Raw genomic sequence first — 19,273 nt, 5'->3', positions numbered from 1 at the left:
ATGGAAAATCTACCTCCAAGCCAGAAAATAGCAGATGAGAAAAAAGACTAAAAGAGAGAGTAATGGCATTCATAAGCCCACCTATTCCAGGCCTTCTCAGGTCAAAGTAAGAGGTAGAGCAGGGAGTTTGAGCAGAGAGAAGGAGAAACCCCCTCCCATTTGTTCCTTATTCTTCCAGATTGAAGGACCGGAAGAGAGGATCAACATTATACCCACACATGACTTTCAGCCCCTTTGACATCTCGGCCTTAGAAAATGTGGCTCCATCAGAGTTCCTGAACTTGAATAACTCCTCTCCTCCTTGTGGAATGAAGCTTATTTCCTTTCTTTGCTTCTGACTTTTTTTTTTGTGGAAATGGTAAAAGCTGGAGAAAGGAAGGTCCCTGAGTTCCATCTAGAGATGAACATATCCTTTCAGGAATGAAGCACTAATGCAATTTTCAGGTACAAACGGAAGCATATTGTGGGTGTTTTAAGACTCAGCCTTAAAAATAACCTTCAAAGATTCTGGGCCACACATGTCACAGCCAATACCAATTCTTGGTGGGTAGGGAGGAAAAACTACCATTTGTTGAGAATCTACCTATGAAGCGACAGGCACTGTGCTAGGAGGTAAATATCACCCTGTTGGGCTCAGGGTTGTTATATCCCATGTTACAGACAGAAATAGAGGCTTGGGAAAATTTGCTTTCCTGCCCATTAGATAATAGCAGAGCCAGGATTTAACCAAACCACGTCTCCAACACCCATGTTCTTTCTACTATAGCACAGGCTTTATTTCAAAGGTGAGATCCTAGACATAGGGGAGAATATGTGAAAATGCCTAAGAGGAGGTAATGATCTCTTCCATCTCAAGAAAAGAGTCAAAAATAACCACAGCCAGAACCAAATCAGAATGTTGCTCTCCCTAGCCTGGCAATCTTACTTGAAGAAGGGAATGGCGGGAATAGTAGAAAGGAAGTTCACTGTCAAATGTTCTCAACCAGAAGTAATTGATCTGAAACATGCATACCAGACAGGAAAAGTAATTTAGAAAACTATAAAATCAGTGATTGGGAGATAATATATTTAGTTTAAAAAGAAATGGATTTAATATGGAAACATGCATGGATGCCCTTTCTCATGTGCATCACCTGCATCTCATATAGTCACACCCAGGGGCGTGTTGCCTAGAAAACTACTTTTATCAAAACCCAAACCTTATAAGGACAAGCTATGTTTCACATTCTAAAACTTGCATGTCTAAACACCTTGAGAACTAGACAAGCCTGCCAGTACTTCTGATAGTCACGATTCATTCAACATAAATGCATTGTACATCTTCTAGCAGACATGGAAGCCCTCAGCTGCCCATTTTCTTTTCAAAGCTCTACTTTTATCAAAGCTGCACAGTTTGAAAACCTTACATCTAGCTGAGCTCTCACGGCCTCCTCCACATGTGTGATCTCAAGAGCAGAGAACAATGCTTTATATGCCAAACTAATGAAATTTCATTACGTATTGGAAATTCATGATAATGATATTTTTAGAAAAGTGTGCAGATCAAATCTCATGTGAAGTGTTGTTGTACTACTATATGTCACTTAGGAAATTCTTAAGCAGGTCCCTTGCCTTAGCACTCCCACCGGGGTGGTTCCTCAATATTTCTATAATCAAGGGAGTATAACAAAGGCCCAGGAATTTTTTTTGACAAAACACCCTTCATAAGTTACAGAAGCCAAAGTCAGATTCTCCACTGAGTTCTAGGGCCACTGGTGACCCCACATTTTAAAACTGCATTTGGTTCCATAGAAGACACTTGGTAAGTATGTGCCAAACTTATAAACCAATTACTACCTTCTCACTTCCATTAGCAAAATTTGCACCCAGGCAAAACATCAGATGGGAAAGCTAGAAGGAATCCTATAGACATCATGCATTTCCCCTAGACAGACAGGCCCAAGGTCTTCAACACCAGTTTAATCCCCTCAGGATAATTCACAATTATTTCCAGACTAGGAGCTCCAGACCCTGATACTGATACAAATTCATACCTGACAACTCCACCTGGATGTCCACCTACCTCTCCAAGTCAACATGATCAAAACTGACGCATCGTCTTTTCACCAAAATCGCTTCTTTCCCTGCTTCAGTCATAGATAACGATCTCACCATCTACTCAGTTTCCTAATCTAGAAAATCCAGCAAATTACTCCTTCCTCATTAAGTCTCATTAACTCTGCCTCCAAAGTCTCCCTCATTTCTGCCCTCTTCCTTGTCCACATCCTTAGCCCTCATCCCCTCTTACTAGGACTGTTACAATAGCCATGAAACCAAGTAAGATCCCTAAACTTCTTCCTGCCTCCTGCCATCATCCTCAAAGCAGCACGAAGACATCTTTCTAGAACCCAAATCTGATTGTACCCCTTCCCTGCATTGAAGCCTAGGCAGATTCCCACTTTCTTTAAGATGAAGACCAATTCCTGGGCAAGCCTGTAAGAGACCTTTAAAAGCTGGTGTCAACCTGCATGTCCAGTCTCTTTCCCCAAAACTCTGACACTACATGCCTCATGGTTCACTACACAAAACTTGTCATTCCCATAATGTGCCTGTATTTTAGCATATGCTGTGATATCTGTCTAAAATGACCTCCCCTTGCTTTTTATGTGGCAAATACCTACCTATCTTTCAAGATCTGGCTCCTGCATCACTTTCCCTGAAAGATCTTCCCTCCTCCCCCAGGCTACTAGTTGTTCCTTTTTCTGTACCACCATCATGCCCTCTACCTGCCTTTTGTGGGCTGAATTGGGTCCCCCAAAAATATATGTTCAAGTCCTAACCCCCAATACTTCTGACCTTATTTGGAACTAGGTATTTTGTAGATGTAATCAAGTGGAGATAAGGTGATACTGGATTAGGGTGAGCCCTCATCCTTATAATTGTCCCTACAAGAAAAGGGAAATTTAGACACAGACAGACACACAGGGGTGAATGTTGTGTGAATACAGAGAAGATATAAGTATGAGGGTGTACATTAAGATAAATCCCTAGTGCTGTTGTCCAGGAGAATCTCATTAATGAAACTATCAGCTTGCCATCTGTAACCCAGAGGATGTGATCCTTCAGCTTTCTTCTCTCACTGTTCAGAACAGCTGTCTAACACTTTGAGGTAAAGGAAAGGGCACAGAGAGTAACTTGGCTGTTTTTGTAACCTAAATGGCTGCAAATTTGGGTTCACAATAAATGCCCTTGTGTATTTATTTTCTCATTTTTAAAATAAGTTCAATAAGAAAAATGGATAACTCTAAAATGCCCTTTATAAAGATGTAGACATAGAGAATGGACTTGAGGACACAGCGACAAAGAGAATGGACTTGAGGACACAGCAGGGGAGGGGAAAGTCGCGGCGAAGTGAGAGGAGCATTGACACATGTACACTATCGAGTGTAAAACAGTTAGCTAGTGGGAAACAGCAGCATAGCACAGGGAGATCAGCTTGGTGCTTTGCGATGACCCAGAGACATGGGATAGGGAGGGTGGGAGGGAGGCTCAAGAGGGATGGGGATATATGTATGCATATGACTGATTCACTTTGTTGTATAACAGAAACTAACACAGTATTGTGAAGCAATTATACGCCAATAAAGATCTATTAAAAAATAATAAAATAAAATGCCCTTTACATCACTGCATTAACCCACAGACACCCATGGAAAAAGTCTCAGTTAAAATTTACATGCTCTTTACTTGATTCCTCCTTTTCTTCATCATTTCCTTTTCCCCTGAGAAATTAGTAACAGAACTAAAGGCTCAGGTCAAAAATTAAGGGAAAGAGAAATCTTCAGATAGAAAAAAAAAAAAACCTCTGTTTTTAGTTCCTGAAAGTTATAATATTTTTGAGGTATTGAACAGCACTGGTTTTGTCAACTGAAGATTCTCTCTGCATTGAAACACTGCTCTCCGCAAATGTGTACCACTGATGAATGGGATTTCCTCTTCACTTATCCCTTTTAAAATGAGTCTCTTTGGAAGAAAAGGTCCCCTGAAAAATCATCTTGTGGCTAACGTGCTCCTGAGGAAACCACCTTGGGAATCAGGATCTCAAAATCCCTTCATAGCAGGTGTGGCTGCTAAAGAGAGTAACCCCCAAGTTCATTAGAAATAACTTTCACTGGGACGTTAGCCCAGGAATCTCAACTTATTCATACTGAATTGCTAATATTACTTTTTGGCCACCTTTGTTATTTCCACATCTTCAGAAAAAAATAGAGTGATAAGAAAAGGCATGAATCATAAGAAGGAGCAGATAGAGATTTTCAGTTGGCTTCTCAAATGTTTTGACAAATGATCATTTACATGTGCCATTCTTGACGTAAGTCCTTCCTAATGTATCCAGTTCTGGTCCTTTCTACGTATTACTTACAGTGGTGTGCTGATAGACTAAATCAAAGCCAAGGAGTGACTGCTTTATAGGACTTTTAAAGATTACTCTCCCAAGGGGAGAGGGAAGGAGGGAGGGGCAACATAGGGGTAGGGGATTAAGAGGAACAAACTATTATGTATAAAATAAACTGCAAAGATATATTGTACAACATGGGGAATATAGCCAATATTTTATAATCATTATAAATGGAGTATAAACTTTAAAAATTGTGACTCACTATACTGTACACCTGTAACTTATATAATAATGTAATCAACTATACTTCAATAAAAACTTTTTGAAAAATAAAATAAATTCCATAAAATAAAAAAATAAAGATTACTCTCCCATTAGATATGATGTTGCACTAAAAACAGTCTCCATTTATTGAGTTCCCAAAACTGAAATACTTCAGAAGGGCTAAGTCTACAATTCTTTTTCAATTATATAAAGAAAAAAGAAACAAACAGAAAAACAAAGAAAAGCTCCAACCCAAATTATTTAAAATCTTCCTGTGGCAAAAGAATAACTGAAGTCAAGATATGGAACAGTTACATGAGAAGAGATCAATTAAACCATGTGTGCCAAGGCCCAAGTGACATACTTAGAAAATAGGCCATAAGTGGTGTGTGTGCAGAAACGAGTGCTTGTGGTTATGTTCAGTTTGTTTAAACAATAAAGAATTTAGGCTATCTATGTGGCAATTCTTATCACACAGATTGTTTAGTCTGGAGGAGGTAGGTTGAAGATGACTAGAGTAATTTCCCATTCTCAAAGACCTTATTCCACGGATTAGTCCACGTCATGCCCCCTTTGCAGCCTGCCTGGACAGAACGGGATCATGGCCTGGGAATGAGCCAGAGAAATATGTTGGGGCACAGGGGTGAGAGGAGTGGTGTTGAAAGATGTGGTCTGTTATCTAAGATAGAGTAAGGAGGACTGGGCAAGGCCACAAGGGTTCTTCTAAAAGACCTGGCAAGCTGGGGAAGCAGGCATCAGACACATGGCTAAGACTGGGCAGTAAGGATCTCTAGTCACCAGAGGGAACAGGTTGTGTAAGAAGAGAAGCAAAGACTTAAAAAAACACCAAAAAACCCCACAAAAGGCAGAGACCAGAGGCCCCACCAGCTGAAGAGTAGAAAAACTCCAAAAATAGCACTGCCTTCTAAGAAACTGTAAGACTTCCTTGACAATTTGCAGGATCTGTCATTTTGATAAGCCACTGGCCTTGATTATTTTCAGAGTGGCTGTGGTGAAAAGATGTATGTGCTCAAAGAATTCAACAGCAGGGCAAATTTTGTATAAATATATTGATTCATCTGTCAATACTAGTGCCAGCACCAAACTATTTCATTATTATAGGGTTATAGGACATCTTATTATTAATAGTCTCTCTCTTATTATTCTTCTATTTCTTGAATTTCTTGGGTATTTTTATTCAACTTTTCAATGACGTTTAGACTAAATGAAGGCTGGGGAGAGACCCCTTTATAAGCCCTTTAAAGATTCCTCTCCCAATAGAAATGGGACTCTTCATCCATTTTCCCCAAAAAATTTCTACTGGGATTTTACTTGGAATAGCATTCAACTTACCAGCTTGGGAGAAACTGATATGTTCAAATAGTCTTTCTTTTAATTTAAATCTTATCTCATGTCTTTCACTGAAGTGTCACTTTTTTTCATAATTCTCACTAAAGTCGTTTCTTGATATTTAATTCCTATTGATTTCTGAGTAGAATCAAATTTTTCATTTTGCTTTCTAATTGGTTTTAGCAAATTTAAATAGACACAATTAATTTTTTAAATTTTATTTATTTTTTTCTTTTTAACTTTTGACCCTCTTCACCCATTTCTCCCACCCTCCAACCCATGCCTCTGGCAACCTCCCATCTGTTCTCTATAACTATGACCTTGTTTTTGGGGGTTATTTTAGATTTTACTTATAAGAAAGATCATTCATACAGTATTTGTCTTTCTTTGTCTGACTTATTTCGCTTAGTATAATGAACCCTCAAGGTCCATTGATGTTGTCACAAATGGCAGCGTTTCATTCTTTTTATTGCTGAATAACATTCCATTGTGTGTGTGTGTGTGTGTGTGTGTGTGTGTGTGTGTGTGAATCTACATAAACAGCACATCCTCTTTATCCATTCACCTATCAATGGACACTCAAGATTATTTCCATAGTTTAGTTATTATAAATAATGCTGCAGTAAACATGGGGGTACATGTATCTTTTCGAGTTAGTGTTTTTGTTTTCTTTGGATAAATATCCAGAAGTGGAATTGCTGGATCATATGGTAGTTATATTTCTAAATATTTTTGTGTGTAAACTTCATACTGTTTTTCATAGTGGCTATACCAATTTACAACCCCACCAATAGTGTACAAAGGTCCACTTTTCTCTGTATCTTCACCAAAATGTGTCATTTCTTGTCTTTTTGATATTAGCCATTCTAAAAGGTATGAGATTATATCTCATTGTGGTTTTGATTTGCATTTCCACGATGATTAATAACATTGAGCATTTTTTCACATACTTCTTGGCCATGTATCATGTCTTCTTTGGAAGAAGGTCTGTTTAGATCTATTCATTTTTTAATTGGATTGTTGGAGTTTTCTCATTTGTTTGCTTGTTTGTTTGTTTTTGCTATTGAGTTGTATGAATTCTTTATATTTTTTGAATATTAGTCCCTTATCAGATATGTGATTTGCAAAGATTTTCTCTCATTCAGTGGGTTTCTTCTCATTTTGTTGATCACTTTTTTTGTGCAAAAGCTTTTTATAATGATGTAGTCCCACTTATTTTTGTTTCTTTTGCTTTTGGTGTCAAATTCAAAAACTCATCTCCAACACTATGTCAAGGAGTTTACAGCCTATGTTTTCTTCTAGGAGTTTTATGGTTTCAGGTCTTACATTCAAGTCTTTGATTCATTTTAAGTTAATTTTTGAATATGATGTAAGATAGTACTTGAATTTCATTCTTTTGCATGCAGCTGCCCAGTTTTTCCAACACCATTGATTGAAGAGACTATCCTTTCCCCATTGTATATTCTTGGCTCCTTTGCTCAATTAAACATATAGGCATGGGCTTATTTCTGGACTCTCTATTCTGTTCCATTGATCTATGTGCCTGTTTTTATGCCAATACCCTAATGTTCTGATTACTATAGCATTGTAATATAGTTTGAAATCAGGGAGCCTGATGTCTCCAGCTTTGTTCTTCTCTCTCAAGACTGCTATAGCTATTTGGGGGTTTTTTTGGTGGCTACATACAAATTTTAGCATTATTTGTTCTATTTCCTTGAAAACTGCCATTTGAAATGTGAGAGGAATTACACCAAATCTGCAGGTTGCTATCAGTAGTATGGGTATTTTAACAATATTAATTATTAATTCATCTAATCTATGAGCATGGACCATCTTTCCATTTATTTGTATCTTCTTATTTTTTTCTTATTTTTTCTGTAATGTATTATAGTTTTCAATGTATGAGTCTTCCACCGCGTCAGTTAAATTTTTAAAAAATTTTTATTGGTGTATAACTGATTTACAATGTTTGTTAGTTTCAGGTGTACAGCAAAAGTGAATCTGCTATACAGATACATATATCCACTCTTTTTTAGATTATTTTCCCATATAGGCCATTACAGAGTATTAAGTAGAGTTCCCTGTGCTATATGGTAAGTCCTTATTAGTTATCTATTTTATATAGAGTAGTGTGTTTGTGTCAATCCCAATCTTCCAATTTATCCTTCCACCACCCCTTACCCCCCGGTAACCATAAGTTTATTTTTTACATCTGTAACTCTATTTTGGTTTTGTAGATAAGTTCATTTGTAGCCTTTTTTTAGGTTCCACATATAAGCAATATCATATGATATTTGTCTTTCTCTGTTTCACTCAGTATGACAACCTCTAGCTCCATCCATGCTGCTGCAAATGGCATTATTTTATTCTTTTTTATGGCTGAGTAATATTCCATTGTATATATGCAACATATCTTCTTTATCCGTTCCTCCGTTGATGGACATTTAGGCTGCTTCTATGTCCTGGCTATTGTAAATAGTGCTGCAATGAACATTGGGGTGCATGTATCTTTTCGAATTATGGTCTTCTCTGGATATATGTCCAGGAGTGGGATTGCTAGATCATATGGCAGCTCTATTTTCAGTTTTTTAAGGAACCTCCATGCTATTCTCCATAGTGGCTCTACCAGTTTGCATTCCCACCAACAGTGTAGTTTCTCCATACCCTCTCCAGCATTTATTATTTGTAGTTTTTGATGATGGCCATTCTGAACAGTGTGAGGTGATACCTCATTGTAGTTCTGATTTGTGTTTCTCTAATAATTAGTGATGTCGAGCATCTTTTCATGTGCTTTTTAACCATCTGTACGTCTTCTTTGGAGAAATGGCTATTTAGATCTTCTGCCCATTTTTTGATTGGGTTGTTTGTTTTTTTGATGTAGAGCTGCATGAGCTGTTTGTATATTTTGGAGATTAATCCCTTGTTGGTTACTTCATTTACAAATATTTTCTCCATTCTGTGGGTTGTCTTTTCATTTTGTTTATGGTTTCCTTTGCTGTGCAAAAGCATTTAAGTTTAATTAGGCCCCATTTGTTTATTTTTGTTTTTATTTTCATTACTCTGGGAGGTGGATTGAAAAAGATCTTGCTGTGATTTATGTCAAAGAGTGTTCTCCCTATGTTTTCCACTAAAGGTTTATGGTATCTGACCTTACATTTAGGTCTTTAATCCATTTTGAGCTTATTTTTATGTATGGTGTTAGGGTGTGTTCTAATTTCATTCTTTTACATGTAGCTTCCACTCCTTTGTTAAATTTTATTCCTAGGTATTTTATTCTTTTTATGCAATTGTAAATAGATTGTTTTCTTTATTCTCTCTATTAAATCAGTATTGGTATATAAAAATGCAACAGATTTTTTTGTGTATTGGTTTGTATCCTGAAACTTTCCTGAATTTGTTTATTCTAACAGTTTTTTGATGGAGTCTGTAGGGGTTTTTATGTATAATATCATGTCATTTGCAAATAGTGACAGTTTCACTTATTCCTTTTCAATTTGAATGCCTTTTATTTATTTTTCTTGCCTAATTGCTCTGGCTAGGATTTCCAATACTATATTGAATAAAAGTGGCAAGAGTGGGCATCCTTGTCTTGTTCCTGATCTTAAAGGATTTCAGCTTGTCACAGTTGAGTATGATGTTAGTTGTGGGATTGTCATATATGGCCTTTATTATGTTGAGGTATGTTTCCTTTATGCCCACTTTGTCATGAGTTTTTATCATAAATGGATGAATTTTGTCATATGCTTTTTCTGTATCTGTTTGTGTGATAATATGATTTTTATCCTTCATTTTGTTAATATGGTGTATCACATTGACTGATCTTTAGATGTGGAATAAATCCTATTTGATCATGGTGTATGACCCTTTTAATGTATTGTTGAATTTGATTTGCTAATATTTTGCTGTGGATTTTTACATCTATGTTCATCAGGCTTATTGGCCTGTCATTTTTTTTTTCTCTTGGTATCCTTGTCTGGTTTTGGTATCAGGGTAATCCTGGCCTCATAAAAGAAGCTCGGAAGATTCCTCTCCTCTTTAATTTTTTGGAACAATGTAGGAAGGTTTGGTATTCTTTGAGTATTTGCTAGAATTCACCAGTGAAGGCTTCTGGTCCTGGGCTTCTGTTCATTGGGAGGTTTTGATTACTGATTTAATCTCTTTACCTGTAATAAGTCTGTTAATATTTTCTATTTCATCATGATTTAGCCTTGGGAGGTTGTATGTTTCTAGAAATTTATCCATTTCTTCCAGATTGCTCAATATGTTGGTGCATAATTGTTCATAGTTCATAGTCTTTTATGATCCTTTGTAATTAGGCGGTATCAGTTGTAACATCCACTCTTTCATTTCTGATTTTTTTTTTAAGTTCTGTCTCTTTTTTTCTTGGTCTTGGTGAGTCTAGCTAACAACCTGTCAATTTAGTTTATTTTTTCAAAAACACAACTCTTAGTTTTATTGATCTCCTCTATTGTCTTTTTAGTCTCTGTTTCATTTATTTCTCCTCTAGTCTTTATTATTTCCTTTCTTCTACTAACTTTTGGCTTTGTTTGTTTCCTTTTCTAGTTCCTTGAGGTTAAATTTAGGTTGTTTATTTGAGACTTTTCTAGTTTCTTGAGGTCGGCATTTATCAGTATGATAAACAGTAGACTGTTTTTGCTGCATCCCACAATTTTTGACATGTTGTATTTCCACTTTTGTTTATCTCTTTTTTTTTTATTTCTCTTTTTCTTATTTGACCTACTGGTTGTTTAGTAGCGTGTTGTTTAATCTCCACATTTTTGTAAGTTTTCCAGTTTTCTTCTTGTAATTAATTTCTAGTTTTATACCATTGTGGTTTAAAAAGATGCTTGATGTAACTTCAATACTCTTAAATTTCTTAAGTGTCCATCAACAGATGAATGGATAAAGAAGATGTGGCACATATATACAATGGAATATTACTCAGCCATAAAAAGAAATGAAATTGAGTTATTTGTAGTGAGGTGGATGGACCTAGAGTCTGTCATACAGAGTTAAGTAAGTCAGAAAGAGAAAAACAAATACCGTATGCTAACACATATATATGGAATCTAAGAAAAAAAGAAAAAGGTAATGAAGTACCTAGGGATAAGATGGGAATAAAGACATAGACCTACTAGAGCATGGACTTGAGGATATGGGGAGGGGGAAGGGTAAGCTGTGACAAAGTGAGAGAGTGGCATGGACATATATACACTACCAAACGTAAAATAGATAGCTAGTGGGAAGCAGCCACATAACACAGGGAGATCAGCTAGGTGGTTTGTGACCACCTAGAGGGGTGGGATAGGGAGGGTGAGAGGGAGGGAGATGCAAGAGATATGGGAACATATGTATATGTATAAGTGATTCACTTTGTTATAAAGCAGAAACTAACACACCATTGTAAAGCAATTGTACTCCAATAAAGATGTTAAAAAAGAAAACAAAAAACAACCTGATTAAAAGAAAAAAGACTTGTTTTGTGGCCTAACATAGTATCTATCCTGAAAAATGTTCCTTGTGCACTTGAGAAGAATGTGTATTCTGCTGCTTTTTGGATATATGTTCTGTATATATCTAGTAAGTTTATCTGGTCTAATGTGTCATTTAAGGCAGTCTCCTGATTGATTTTTTGTCTGGTTGATCTATCCATTGACATAGTGGGATATTAAAGTCCCCCCTATTGAGACTTTTGTGGTGGTCCAGTGGTTAAGACTCCACACTTCTAATGCAGGTTCGATCACTGGTTGGGGAACTAAGATCCCACATGCTGCACAGTGTGGCCAAAAAAATTTTTTTTAATTAAAAAATAACAAAATCTGCCTTATTATTGTATTACTGCCATCTTCTACCTTTAAGTCTGTTAATATTTGCTTTATATATTTAGGTACTCCTATGTTGGGTGCATACATATTTATAAATATTATATCCTCTTGTTGGATTGACCCTTTTATCATTATGTAACACCTACTTTTATCTCTTATTATGGTCTTTGTTTTAAAGTCTATTTTTGTTTGATATAATATAGCTACCCCAGCTTTCTTTTGGTTTCCATTTACATGAAATATCTTTTCCATCCCTTTACTTCTACTCTGTGGGTGTACTTACTTCTAAAGTGTGTCTCTTGTAGGCAACATGTAAATGAGTCTTGTTTTTTAATCCATTATGTCACTCTATGTCTTTTGATAGGAGCATTTAGTACATTTACATTTAAAGTAATTATTGGTAGGTATTTGCTTATTGCCATTTTGTTCATTGTTTACTGTCTGTTTTGTAGGTCTTCTCTGTTCCTTTCTTCTTCTTGTGCTCTCTTCCTCTGTGGTTTGATGCCTTTTTTTAGTGGTATACTTATATTCCTTTCTCTTTATCTTTTGTGTATTCACTATAGGTTTTTACTTTGTGGTTACCATGAGGCTTACTTATAACAACTCATATTTATAACAGTCTATTTTATTGCTGGTAACAACTTAAGTTTGATTCCATTCTAAAGCTCAAATTTTATCCTCCCTATGTCCCGTTTTCTGTTTTTGATACCACATTTTACATCTTTTTACCTTGTGTATCCCTTAATTATTGTAAGCATAGTTATTTTCAGTACTTTTGACTTACAACCTTCATACGAGCTTTATAAGTGATTAATCTACTACCTTTACTATATATTTACCTTTCCAGTGAGATTTATTCTTTCATATGTTTTCTTTTTACTAATTGGTGACCTTTCTTTTCAGCTTAAAGAATTCCCTTTAATATTTCTTGTAAGGCTGTGTAGAGGCAGCCGATTGTGCTCAGACTTAAAGTAAAGCAGATTAACCTACTTATATTAAAGCATTGGCCTGAGGGCCAAGCATCTGACTTAACACACACATCTAGGAGCCTCCTGGAACACTCTCAGGGGATAGAAACTGGCAGGCACCAAATTCATGCTTTCCCTTTCCTGTTCTCCAGAGCACCAATATCTCCTATACAGGAGCTTTTGCACATGTCTGGTGCCCTGATATTGTGGCTGCCACCCATGGGACATCTCTTGGCTGCCTGATTCTAGGGGCCAGGTGAGCTTGCATTCCTGGTCCTATGGGACTGTAATAATCTGTGTCATCCAGAAAGGATCTCATTCCCTATCTAGAACCCCAATTTTTGTGGTGGCTGCCAGAGAACACCTCTACATTGCCTGGCTCTGGTGGCTAGTGGGGCTTATGCTCATGGGTCCCACAGGATCCTGTCACTAATAGATAAAGAGTTCTTAAACAACTATCACCCCCAGGACACAGCAAAAGACACAGAGCTAGGAGCTTGATCTTTCTGTGAAGGAAGCCTATTAGCCAATTGTCATGGCTGCATCTGGAGGGGCTAAATATAATTCTTTCCTGAGTCCCTGAAGAGCAAGCACTATCTTTGTATTTTCCCACTGCCATGCTCCAGAATGCCAGTATCTACTGGAGAGGAGCTTTACACGTGGCTGGTGCCTGGTTTTTATGTCTGGTGCCCTGGATTTTGCAGCTGCTGCCCAGGGGACACCCTTTGATCCCCTGGCTCAAGTAGTCAGTGGGGCTTGAATTCCCGGGGACCATGGAACTGTGGCAATTGGAGAGATAGTTTTTGCTGCCATCCCCAGCACATTACACAGACAGAAGACAGAGGTACATCACCCAGTATTTCTGTGAAGGAGATCTCTTTGCTTGTCCTGGAGCTTCAGCCTGAGGGACAGGCTTCAGGTTTAGCATGCATCTAACAGACTAAGGAGCTTCTTTTAAGAAACAGAGGCTGTGGACACCATTTGGTTCTCTCCCTCTGTCTTGCTCCAGCTCACTGGTATCTCTCAGTAAAGAGCTTATACCCTTGTCTGGAGACCCCAGGTTTTGTGACTGCCACCCAGAGAACACAGCCAGATCCTCTGGCCAGTGAGGCTTACTCTTGCAGTCCCACAAGACTGTATATATTTTCATACTTTTAAAAGCTGCTGCCTGAGGGTCTGGCTTCCAAATACCCTGAATCTAGGTGCTAGGATATTCCCCTTAGAGACACTGACATGTCTTGGCACAACCTCAAATACCAGAGGCTGTTAAAAATATAATAGGCTGCTTGGATAAGCACAAAGATTTGAGAGACAACAAAGAGCTAGGGCAGGGTTGAATGACAAGGTTCACCTCCTGCACAAGGCCATTCCTTGTGCAGGACTGGGAGATGTGGTTGTTTCATCTACTGTGTAGAAGCCAACAAAGAGAGTCAAGTTAAATGAAGAAACAAATGAATATGTTCAATTAAAAGAACAGATAAAAGCTCAGAAAAAAAAAAAAACCCTTAATGAAACAAAGATACATAATTTCTCTGACAAAGATTTCCAAGTAATAGTCATTTAGATGTTCACCAAACTGGGGAAAAGAATGGATGCACACAGTGAGAACTTCAACAAAGAGATAGGAAATATAAGAAAGTACCAAATAGAAGTCACAGAGCCAAAAATATAATAACTGAACTGAAAAATACACTAGAGGGGTTCAACAGTTAACTAGATTAAGCAGAAGAAAGGATCAGTCTACTGAAAGACAAGGCAGATGATTTTACCCAATCAGAGCAGCAAAAAGAGAGAAGAAAGGAAAAAACAAAGAGAGTATAAGAGGCTTATGGGACAACATCAAACAAACTAACATTCACATTAAGAGGTCCCAGAAGTAAAAGAGAGAGAGAAAAAGGCAAAAATCTAGTGTGAAGACATAATGGCTAAAAACTTCCCTAACCTGAAGAAAGAAATCCAAGATCCAGGAAGGCCAGAGAGTTCCAAATAAGAGGAACCCAAAGAGGCCCACACCAAGACATATAATAATTAAAATGACAAAAGTTAAAGGCATGGAGATAATCTTAAAAGCAGCAAGAGAGAAACAACTCTTGTGCACAAGGGAACCTCCATAACACTATCAAAGGATTTTTCAGCAGAAAATTTGCAAGCAAGAAGGGAGTGGCACTATATATTCAAAGTGCTGAAGGAAAGAACTTCCAACCAAGGATAATCTACCTAGCAAGGTTATCATTCAGAATTGAAGGAGCAATAAAGAGTACAAGTATACAGGCCCTTTAAGAACTATCTCTCAGATCACCACATTCTTGTGGGTCTTGGGATGAGAGCCCTGATGGCTTTCAAAGTTAGATATTTTGGAGGCTCAACTTCAGGTGAAGGCCCAAAATGTTGAGGTGTCCTGCCTGGGGTTCAAGCCCTTCTCTCCTCAAAGAGAAGCTCTGGGTTTTGAGTTTTTGCCCAGTTTTGGGTCGCCATGCTGGGGGTAGGATTTATGATGAGACTGTGTCCTTGCCTCTCCTACCCACTTCAATGTGGTTTTCATCTCATTGGTCAGATGTGCAGTCATTGCTTATCCAGATTTTAGGGTTTTTAAGAAGAAATTCTTCCATATGTAGCTGTAGATTCAGTGTGTCCATGGAAGGAGGTAAGTTCAAGATCTTCCTACATGGCCCTTAAGCCAGAAAAAAAAAATAATTGTGATATATTCTCTTTATATATAACTAGTTTACTGGTGCCTCTATTAGTCCTATGAGATTTTCAGTTGAGTCTCTTGGGTTTCCTACATAAACTTTTTACTGATTATGATAATGAAAACTCCCTTGTCTTCAATAGCTGTACCTCTTACTACAGCCATAATGCATTGAAATCTCCCTCTCTATATTTTGGTAACTGCTCCATCTGGTCTGTTTCTCTCTTCTTTGTTGCTCCTCTTTATCATCTTTCCTTCAACTGGGTAAATCTTAAGCCCATGCTAGCTTTACTATTGTGAGTCTCTCCATTCTCATGGTAAATATTTTCTAAATCTTTATTTCTAGCCCAAATCTCTCACCTATGCCACAGATGCATATTTCCAAATTTTTTAAAGATATTGTTAAGTGAGTGTCCCACCAGTTTCTCAAAGCTGACACATTCAGTATGGACTTCCTTTTCCAATTAAATTTGTTATTTTTATTGTTGGCAACATCAGTTCCTTTCTTCTCCAACATTATCTTAAATTAGTCACTATTCATCTACTATGTCCAGCCTCACGTAAGGCCTAGCTTTTATTCATTGAAACCTTCAGTGAAGCCTTCAGTGTAGAGCCTGGGCTGTCTTTCCTCCTTTCCCCTTTTTAAAAAAGAGTTTATTTTATTTTAAAAATTGAGATATAATTGAAATAGAACATTGGTTAAGTTTAGGGTGTACAATGTATTGATTTGATATATTTATATCTTGCAATATGATTCCAACTGTAGCATTAGCTAACATCTCTATCATGTCATGTAATTGTTTCTTTTTTGTGGTGAGAACAATTAAGATCCAGTCTCTTAGCAACTTTGAAGTCTACAATACAGTATCATTGACTATAATCACTAAGCTGTGCATTAGGTCTCCAGACCTGATTTACCTACTAGTTACACGTTTGTAGCCTTAAATATCTCCCCAATTCCCCCACCACCCAATCCCCTAGTAGCCACCATTCTACTCCGTTTCTATAAATTCAGCATTTTTAGATTCCACATATAAGTGACATTGTACAGTGTCTTTCTCTGTCTGACTTATCTCACTTAGCATCATGCCTTCAAGATCCGTGCATGTAGTTGCAAATGGCAGGATATTCTTCTTTCTTGTGGCTGAATAACATTCCATTGTGTATATATACCACATCTTCTTTATCCATTCATCTAGCAATGGACACTTAGGTTGTTTCTAAGTTTTGACTATTATGAATAATGCTGCAATAAACATGGAGTATATGTACATATTTTTGACATCCCAGTTTCATTTCCCTTGAATATATATATCCTGAAATGGGATTTCTGGATCATATGGTAGTTCTATTTTTAATATTTGAAGAACTTTATACTATTTCCATACTGATCAATTTACATTTCCATCAATAGTGTGCAAGGGTTCCCCTTCCTACACATTTTAACCAATACTTGTTATTTCTTGTATTTTTGATGACAGTCATTCTAACAGGTGTGAGGTGATATTTCATAGTGGTTTTGACTTGCATTTCTCTGATGATTAGCGAGGTTGAGCACGTTTTCATGTACCTGTTGGCCATATGTGTCTTCTTTGGAAAATGTCTCTTCAGATCTTCTGCTCATTTTTAACTGGATTGTTTTGTTTTTTGCCACTGAGTTTTATGAGTTCTTTATATATTATGGATATTAACCTCTTATTCAATATATAGTTCGCAAATATTTTCTCACATTCCGTAGGTTGCTTTTTCATTTTGTTGATTATTTTACAGAGCAGAAGATTTTTAGTCAACAAAATATTAGCAAACTGAATCCAGCAGTACATTAAAAGTATCATACACCATAATCAGGTGGAGTTTATACCTGGGATGCAAGGATTTTTCCACATACATGAATCAATAAATGTGATACACAACAATAATAGAATGAAAGATAAAACTCACATGATCATCTCAATAGATGAAGAAAAAAAGCATTTGACAAAATACAACACCATGTCATGATAAAAACCCTCAACAAATTGGATATAGAATATATATCCTATACATCAATATAAGGTCATATGAAATAAACCCACAGCTAACATCATACTCAAAGGTGAAAGACTGAAAGTTTTTCCTCTAAGATCAGGAACAAGACAAGGATTCCCACTCTCACCATTCTTATTCAACATATTACCAGAAGTCCAACTAGAGCAATTAGGCAAGAAAAAAAATAAAAGGCATCCAAGTCAGAAGGGAAGAAGGTTATCATTATTTGCAGAGATATGATCTTATATATAGAAAATTAAAGATTCAGTGAAAAAAACTGTTGGAACTAATCAACAAATTCAGTAAAGTTGCAAGATATACAATCAAAATATAGAAATCAGTTGCATTTCTATACACTAAAAATAAAATAACTGAAAAAGAAATAATCCCATTAGCAAAAGCATCAAAAACAATGAAATACTTAGGAATAAATAATAATTTATTGATCATTTACTATATGCCATGGATGTGAATAAGTGTTTGTATATGCATAAACTCTTTTAATCTGTAATCTTATGAATTGCTATTATTATCTTTTCCATTTAATAAGTTAGAGGACTGAAGATCAGAGAGGTAAAGTAATTTGCTCAAGGTCACAGAGCTAGTTAATGATAGCACTGGCACCCAGATCTGTTGTGAAAGCTCTTAATCACTCCTCCATTCTGCTTTAGTGTAAGAACTTGCAGGTATAATCTAAGTTTATTTTAAAGCAGTACTTCAATAGAACATCATAAGCCTTTTTAAAACAGAGATATAAAATGGCTTCTCCATGAATCCTGCTATGTTGTAATTTTTTTTTAATGCAGAAGTTGTATTTAAAAAATAAGATACCATAAGATAGAGTAGAAAAGATTATATGGTGTGATGTATTTGATTAATAAAAATTAGTTCACATTTATTAAATTCATTTGTCTGCCACTATGAAGAGTTTGATAAATAGTAATTAACTTTACAAAGATACAAAAGTTCCTCTTCCACTGTTCTTGATGAAGGCACTCTTTACTGGGTCCCTTCTCTTTATTCACTCATTACCATGGTACCTTGCCTGGAGGTTGCACTTATTACTCTTAATATGAATGTGCTAATTTCTCCTGCTCTGTACAAAAGAAAAAAATATTTACAAAGAAAAAAAAGTGGAGACATTTCTTCATTCCTCATTCCAAATTATGAATACAGTATTAATGGAGCTAGGTGTCCCAACTCAAGCTCTGATCAGAGAGAAGAACATTTAAACACAAACTATCTCTGATACTCAGCTTGGGAGAAGCTACCAAGGGTTTTGATTCATTCAGCAATTATATTCTGAGGGGCTACTCATTCCAAGCACTGTGCTAAGGTCCAGGGATGCAAAAATGAGTAAACATGCTGCTGCTCTCAAGAAAGTCTCCTCTCCTGAGCAATCGACCTACAGGCCAGAGAAGGGGATAGAACATGTTTAAAATTTCCTTTTCAGGGCTTCCCTGGTGGTGCAGTGGTTGGGAGTCCGCCTGCCGATGCAGGGGACACGGGTTCGTGCCCCAGTCCAGGAAGATCCCACGTGCCATGGAGCGGCTGGTCTTGTGAGCCATGGCCACTGAGCCTGCACGTCCGGAGCCTGTGCTCCACAACGGGAGAGGCCACAACAGTGAGAGGTCCGCGTACCACACACAAAAAAAAAAAAAAAAAAAAAAATTCCTTTTCAGGCTTTATTTTTAATGTCGTATTGTGTTTCTATGGGTTTTGAACATTGTAACTGTCTCAATCTTGAAAATAAAGGTGTTGATTGTAAACA

The sequence above is a fragment of the Leucopleurus acutus genome (genome assembly GCF_964270905.1).
Source record: "Leucopleurus acutus genome assembly, chromosome: 4".
Taxonomy (NCBI): Eukaryota; Metazoa; Chordata; class Mammalia; order Artiodactyla; family Delphinidae; genus Leucopleurus; species Leucopleurus acutus.
Note: the sequence above shows the minus strand (reverse complement) of the source record.